Below are 8,389 nucleotides of genomic sequence, written 5' to 3' on the forward strand. Positions count from 1 at the left end.
TGCAAATTTATTTTGTGTTTTGGAGTAATCGTATAATTTTGAGAAGATATTTGTTTAGTTTCTGTAATCTCTGTTCAGTTTCTGCAATTTGGTATTTTATTTTTCGCTGCTTTTGCATTCTGGTTCTCTGTGATTGTTGATTATGGGTACTAAAAGAGATAATTCGCTTTAATCTGTAAGTGTGAGGTTGGATGGTAAGAACTATTTGTATTGGAGCTATGTAATGAGAAATTTTCTTAAGGGTAAGAAGATGTGGGGGTATGTTAGTGGAACTTATATAATATCTAAGAATGTTGAGGAAGGGGATGCTTTTTTGATAGATACATGGGAAGCAAATAATGCAAAGATCATTACTTGGATCAACAATTCTGTTTAGCATTCGATAGGCACGTAGTTGGCGAAGTATGAGACAATAAAAGAGGTTTGGGATCATTTACAAAAGTTATTCACGTAATCAAATTTTGCAAAACAGTATCAATTAGAGAATGACATATGAGCTCTTCATCAGAAGAATATGAGTATTCAAGAGTTTTATTCTGCTATGACAGATCTTTGGAATCAATTGGCTCTTACAAAATCGGCAGAATTAAAGGCATGCGGTGCTTATATTGAGCGTAGAGAGCAACAACGATTAATATAGTTTTTAACAGCACTTCGCAGTGACTTCAAAGGACTTAGAGGTTCAATTTTGCATCATTCTCCACTGCCTTCTGTTGACTCTGTTGTGAGTAATTTATTGGCTGAAGAAATATGTCTTCAATCTTATTCTGAAAAGAAAATTCTTTCTGCTTCAAATCCTTGAGTACTAGCAGTACCTTCTAAGCCATTCTCTAATCATTAGAAGAAACCTTACACAAGGGTTGGCTTCGATGAGCGTAGTTTCTATAAGCAGAAAAGTCATTGGAAGGTTCAGTGTTCTAAGTTGAGACAACAAAATCAAGCTTGGAAGTCTGGCAGTCAGTCACAACCTATTGCTCACAGACCACCTCAAGGTTATAAACCATCACACCATAATACTGCAACAATAACTTCCCCAGGCTTTATTACCGATCCCAATACTTTGGCTGAGCAATTTCAGAAGTTTCTCTCCTTGCAGCCACAAGCAATGTCCGCTTCTTCTTCCATAGGTCAGTTGCCTCATAGTTCCTCAGGTAAATCACACTCTGAATGGGTCTTGGATTCTGGTGCTTCTCATCATATGTCTTCAAATTCCTAATCTTTTACCTCTGTGTCCCCTTTGTCCTCCATTCCTGTTATGACTGCTGATGACACTCCTATGCCCTTAGCAGGTGTTGGTTCTGTTATCACACCTCACTTGTCTCTCCCTAATGTTTATCTTATTCCAAAACTCAAATTGAATCTTGCATCTGTTGGTCAAATATGTGATTCTGGTGATTATTTAGTCATGTTTTCGGGTTATTTTTGTTGTATATAGGATCTGCAGTCTCAGAAGGTGATTGGGACAGGCCGTAGGGAGAATGGAATATATATTTTGGATGAGCTAAAAGTGCTAGTTGCTACTGCCCCTGCTGCTACTACTACTATTGATTTGTCTTCCTTTCGTTTAAGTATTTCATTTTCTAGTTTTTATTTATGGCATTCCTGTTTAGGTTATATTTTGTCTTCTTGTTTGATATTTTTGGCATCCATATGAGCTATAAAAAAATTACAAACTTATGATATTTTTGATTATAGTGGATGTAAATTGATAAAATTTTCTGAAATTTAAAAAATTGTGACATTTCTAATTGTAGTGGATGTAAACTGATAAAATTTTCTACTTTACCTTTTAATCGAAGTATTTCTGTTTCTTCTTCACCATTTGATTTGATTCATTCTGATGTATGGGGACCTTCTCCTGTTGCCATAAAAGGAGGGTCTCGATATTATATATCTTTTATTGATGATCATACTCGTTATTGTTGGGTTTATTTAATAAAACATCGTTCTGAATTCTTTGAGATATATACAGCTTTTCAAGCTCTTATCAAAACTCAACATTCTGCTGTGATTAAATGTTTTAGGTGTGATATGGGTAGGGAATACACCTCTAATAAGTTTTGCCAATTGCTTGCCTTAGATGGAACCATCCACCAAACTTCATGTACAGATACTCCTAAGCAAAATGCTGTTGCTAAAAGAAAACATAGGCATATTGTCGAAACTGCTTGTTGTCTGCTTTTGTTCCTAGTGAGTTTTGGGGAGAAGCTGTTCTTACTGCAGTAAGTTTGATTAATATAATTCCATCTTCTCATAGTTCCGGTCTATCTTCTTTTGAAAAGTTATATGGTTATGTCCCTGATTATTCCTCATATAGAGTTTTTAGTTGTACTTGTTTCATTCTTCATCCTCATGTAGAACGCAGTAAGATATCCTCTCGATCCGCTGTTTGTGTCTTTCTAGGTTATGGTGAAGGTAAAAAGGGGTATCGTTGTTTTGATCCAATAACTCAGAAACTTTATGTGTCTCGTCATGTTGTCTTTCTTGAGTATATATTTTTCTTTTCTATTTCATCTATTCCACCCACTACTCATAACATGACTAAATCTGATATTATTCATATAGATCCCTTTTCAGAGGATTCTGGTAATGATACCTCTCCCCATATTTGATCAATTTGTACTCATAACTTTACAGGTATTGGCACTTTACTCTCTAGCACACCTGAAGCTCCATTCTCATCTACAGCCCCTCAAACTTCATATGAGATTATGGATCCACCTCTACGTCAGTCCATCCATATTCGTAAGTCCACAAAACTACTAGATTTTGCTTATTCTTATTATTCTTCATCATTTACTTCCTTTTTAGCTTCTATTCATTGTCTCTTTGAGCCCTCTTCCTATAAAGAGGCAATTCTTGATCCACTTTGGCAGCAAGTTATGGATGAAGAACTTTCTATTTTGCATAAGACAGATATTTGAGATCTGGTTTCTCTACCTCCTAGTAAGAGTGTTGTTGGTTGTTGTTGGGTGTATAAGATTAAAACTAATTCTGATGGGTCTATTGAGGATACAAAGCTAGGCTAGTTGCAAAAGAATATTCTCAATAATATGGTATGGATTATGAGGAGACATTTGCCCCGGTTGCAAAAATGACTACTATTGATACTCTTATTGCCGTAGCTTTGATTCGTCAATGGCATATTTCTCAGCTTGATGTTAAAAATGCCTTCTTGAATGGAGATCTTCAAGAAGAAGTTTACATGGCACCTTCTTCTCGTATTTCACATGACTGTGGATATGTTTGTAAGCTTAAGGAAGCATTATATGGTCTCAAACAAGCACCCCCTGCTTGGTTTGAGAAATTCTCTATTGTGATCTCATCTCTTGGTTTTGTTTCTAGCAGTCGTGATTCCGCTCTTTTTATTAAGTGCACTGATGTAGGTCGTATAATTCTATCTTTATATGTTGATGACATGATTATTACTGGTGATGACATTGATGGCATGTCAGTTTGGAAGACAGAGTTGGCTAGACGATTTGAAATGAAGGATTTGAGTTATCTTTGATATTTTCTAGGTATTGAGGTAGCATACTCACCTAGAGGTTACCTTCTTTCTCAGTCGAAATATGTTGCAGATATTCTTGAGCGGGCTAGACTTACTAATAACAAGACTATAGATACTCTCATTGAGGTTAACGCAAGGTACTCTTCTTCTGATGGTTTACCTTTGATAAATCCTACTTTATACTGCACTATTGTTGGGAGTTTGGTATATCTCACCATTACTCGTCCAGATATTGCATATGTTGTTCATGTTGTTAGTTATTTTGTTGCTTCTCCTACTACTGTTCACTAGGCTGCTGTTCTTTTTATTTTGCGATATCTTTGGGTATAGTTTTTCAGAGTCTTTTACTTTCATCCACCTCTTTTTTGGAGTTGCGTGCATACTCTAATACTGATCATGGTAGTGATCTCATAGATCGCAAGTCTGTTATCGGGTTTTGTATCTTTTTAGGTGATTTTCTTATTTCTTAGAAAAGCAAGAAACAATTTATTGTTTCTCAGTCATCCACCGAAGCAGAATATCATGCCATGACATCTACTACTAAAGAGATTGCTTGGTTACGTTGGTTATTTACTGATATGGGAGTTTCCTTTTCTTATCCTACTCCTATGTATTGTGACAACCAGAGTTCTATTCAGATTGCTCACAACTCGGTTTTTCATGAGCGAACTAAGCACATTGAGATCGATTGTCATCTTACTCGTCATCATCTTAAGCATGGCACCATTGCTTTGCCTTTTGTTCCTTCTTCCTTGCAAATTGCAGATTTCTTCACCAAGACACATTCCATCTCTCATTTTTATTTTCTAGTTGGCAAACTCTCGATTCTCGTTTCTGCCGCATCATGAGTTTGAGGGAAGATGTTAAATAATATTTATGTAGTCTTATTTATTAAGGGTAGAATAATACTTTCAATTTAATCTATATATACTTTATTTGTATTTAGTTTAAAGTTAATCATTCATAATATACAGATTATTCAGAATTCTAGCATTCTTTTTGTGTTTGATCTTAATTATTTTAACAAGTTCAAGACTTAACAAAAACATTAGTAGCATGAATGGCAACATGCATAGGTAATGACAACATGCATTAGTAGTTATAGATTCGGTAACAGTGTATTCGGTAGGATATGGGTTAAGGTTCGTCGTAAATTTTAACTTAGACTGCGGAGAGTCCAAGGCATGCAAACACATCTATTCTGGCAATTTGTGAGTTGTCATAATAGACAACTGGTTTGTTGGTGGCAGGCTAGGATGAGAAGAAACAATTGGGGAAGTTTTTGCGGTTGATTGTTTTGGGAAAAACTAATCGGGTGTGTTCTAAGTCTTAGGGGATGATTTTTGTTATAATTTTTCATGTTATTACACTTTAAATAGGCTACATATAAGTGTGTAGCTTGCAATTTTTATGTGTAGGTAGAAACCATTGGGCATAGCACACAAATACGGATTGATATGTTTCTTTTGTTGAGATTACTAAAAGGTTGTTATGGTTCCTGTATTTTAAGTGTGTTAAACTATGCATATTCTCTCTACTTGTGTATTTCTGCTAGTGCGAATTTTATTTTTTTTGATGAAGAGAAACACTTAATTATTAAACAAGCACGAGAGGATTAATAAAAAAGAAGGTTAACAGGGAGCTGAGCTGCCGCATAGAAGTTGAGATTTTGATGAGAAAATCGACCCTGTGACAACACCCCTTTATTCTTGAGTATTCGATCTGTAAGTAATCTAATCTCCATATGATTATGATGAAGGTTATTAGCTGAACTTTCATGAAATAATGGCAAGTACAACTGGCTTCTCTGAATCCTATATAATTGCAATGAAATGATTTGACGGGCATGGAACTGCAGCGGAACAAGAGTTGAACTGTTGTTCCATCATATGTTAGATACTAAAGCAGCCGGACATCAGCTTTGGTTTCTAAAGGAGCCGCCATGCGTGCTTAAGCTTGTTTTCCATGATAATCACGATTTTTGCAAAGGGAATGAAGAAGCCAAGGCGGCTCTAGATGGCCAGATAATAATGGAAGTAATTGTGCCTTCTTGCTAAATTTGCAAACCTATCAGATTATCCAGAACAGAAGTACTGTAATGCTTCTAGAAAAAAACAAGGGTTAATATCTCAACAATAGAAGGCTTCCTCCATGGTCCAATACAAACCACTATCACCAGAATAGGAGATATGTATAAATCTACTTAAAATCTGCACCACTGGTTTTTTCCTAGCCTGGCTCCATTTCAGAAAAGTTATGTCTCCATGTTCTGAGGCTGAGAAAGCGATCTGCAAAGAACTAAGTTTAATGCACAATACGGAAATGTCCAGTATATCTGTCACTCTCTCTTTGTTTTCTGAACCTCCCAATGTCCATGACAGTGTCTTTACTCTCAATTCACCAACTAGAACTTTATCGTCGTTCGAATCCCATACTTAGAAACCATCAAAATTTCAAAAAGTTCTCACACACAAAAAAGAAGGAAAATCAACCAAAAAGTAGGAAGTCAAAACTCAAAAGGTAATAACCAGGGAATAACATTTACCACTGTCCATTAGTAACGTGAAGGCCGAAACCAGCATGAAAATTTTTCCCCTGAATGGACCACTTGAAATAAATCATAAATACCCACATAGAAATAACTGGCGTGCACAGTACACCGCATGCACACTATATATGTGTGACACATACCGTACAAATATAATATACACGCGTGAGACGGAAAAATTGCTGTACAGCTAAACCAACTAATTAAGAGAAGGGAAAAAAAATTACCCTTAACGTCGCCGTCTTTGAGAGAAGCTCTCCCATGTTCTGTGAACGAGATTGATTGAGAGAATGGACAATGGAAATATGCGACTGCAAAGGCCCACCATTCTCACTGAAATGCGGTGCCCCGCTAAACCAAGAGACTAATGTATTTTCTTTATAGTTGATAATGACCTTGCCTTTTTTGAAGCACATGAAGGCCATGTTACTCTTGCCCCCAAACTCCTGTAAAGACAACATAGTAAGGTCTTTCTTTTAACATCATTTCAACTGCTGCACACGGCTACTTTACCACGCAAATCATGTCTCAAACTGTAACTGCCTAGTGCCCACTTGGGATCTTTTATGAACAAACCCAAATTACATCAATACCCTTGTTAGTTGCATCAGTCGTCTCTACTAGCTATTGCCAGAAATTTGGCAAGACCTGGAGTCATGACAGTAAGAGAAACAACTATATAAGATGGAACTGTTCATCTCCACATCCACATGTTATTGGCATCTGATAGCAAGTAGCATAAGAATCGAATGGCATTACATCAGTTTATGCCATCAAGATTTGAAAAGGGGAAAACAACTGACCCTGATATGGAATGAAAGAAAATGCGATTGTTAACTTGAATAATCATGTCAGCATGCTCAGTATGGTTCTTTAGTAGAAATTTTATTTAACACAGCAAGTTAACCTGGTTCATAAGAACAACAATATCAGCTGAAAGATTTCTGTCTTGTCCTCTTCGTTCATGTACTCTATGGTCAGGAAACCGATGGTGATGCACTGGAAACGTCAAACAGTCACATGGGTTGTAAGGAAAGTAGTCAGAAACAAAGGGCCCAAGAACGCAGACTTGCAAGTAATACCCAGCTAAGATTATCAATCAGATAAATATTGAGATATTGATCTGTGAAAGCTAAGGACTTCAAATATGACACCAATTAAAAAACGATTGAGCAAGCATTAATAATAAGATTAGGCCCTTGACTGCAGAAAACTAGATAGAGATGGAACGTATGGGTTTAGGCGAGGAGAATATTATTTAGCCGGGTCCGCTTCAGAAGAATTGAAAACAATTGCAAGAATTAAGGATATGCTTGTACCTGGTATGCTAAACCAAGGTGAGAGCAATGGAATTGAAATCACCACGACACCGTATGTACGATCAACGCAAAAGACATAATGGGTGCCCATTTTCACATGCCTTGCATAATAAAGAATCAAAAGGACAGATACAGTTGGTTTTGATTAATGCTTTGAAGGGCCCTCAGCTTCATTAATATGTATTATACAAGTCATTTGTGAAGAGTTTTCAGCACAAGAATACTCTGAACAAATCCGATAATCATTGAAGCCTCAAAGCCATATTAAGCCACGTACCTCATTGTTGTCAGGTTGATGTATTCAGTGGTAAAACATCCCAAGGAACAGTGTGATACAAACACAAATCAAACAAGAGGTACAGTGCTTGAAAGTAACATCAAGCTGATAATTTGATAACAAAATAGTTGCAAGGCCAGAGATAACCTAATCAGTATACCCTTGCTGTTACCCAAAATCTGACAGTATAAGAAAAGGAATATCAGACATTGGCAGGAGATAATCTAAAAGCTGTTCAAACAGCAAAAAACGTCGTTCTTTTCTCTATATTAATTTAAGAAGGATAAAAAAATGATTGTGCATCTCATTACAGCTAGTAATTTACTCGCCAATATATTCTAAGCATATGTATTAAATCATAAATTCTAATCCAATATACGCCTTCTGTGCACCACAAATCTGATGAATCGAAAGGCATCTATACAAATCTAGCTATGTTCTCAAATCTAAAAAAGCAGAGAAGTTTCATGCCTGTTTGGAGTGCCTGCATATTGTTTGGAACAAATAAGCACTAGTCAATGTGTTAACGTTAACGTACACATATCAAATACACTTCCGAAAGCACTTAATGCAGACAACAGATATCTGGAGTAAACTTAATTCTTAATAAAATTTAATCAATTGATACATCATTTTTGTTAATTGATACCGAACTATATTTTCATGTATAAGCACAAAAATTGGGAAGATGGTAAGAAAAAAAAAAAAAAGAAGGGGGGGGGGGAGGGGGGGGG

At 36.2% G+C, this 8,389-nt stretch overlaps 1 long non-coding RNA gene across 1 annotated transcript in view; it reads right to left on the reverse strand.

Moving 5' to 3' along the window:
* Positions 1-3,468: 3,468 nt before the first annotated feature.
* The window catches only part of LOC105118446 (uncharacterized), a 22,297-nt gene continuing 17,376 nt past the window's right edge, over positions 3,469-8,389 (reverse strand). Inside the window, exon 3 of the long non-coding RNA XR_840941.1 lies at positions 3,469-3,651. This is a non-coding gene — a long non-coding RNA (uncharacterized LOC105118446). The remainder of the gene's footprint in view (positions 3,652-8,389) is intronic.

This window comes from Populus euphratica, unplaced genomic scaffold (genome assembly GCF_000495115.2).
Source record: "Populus euphratica unplaced genomic scaffold, PopEup_1.0 scaffold1946.1, whole genome shotgun sequence".
Classification (NCBI taxonomy): Eukaryota; Viridiplantae; Streptophyta; class Magnoliopsida; order Malpighiales; family Salicaceae; genus Populus; species Populus euphratica.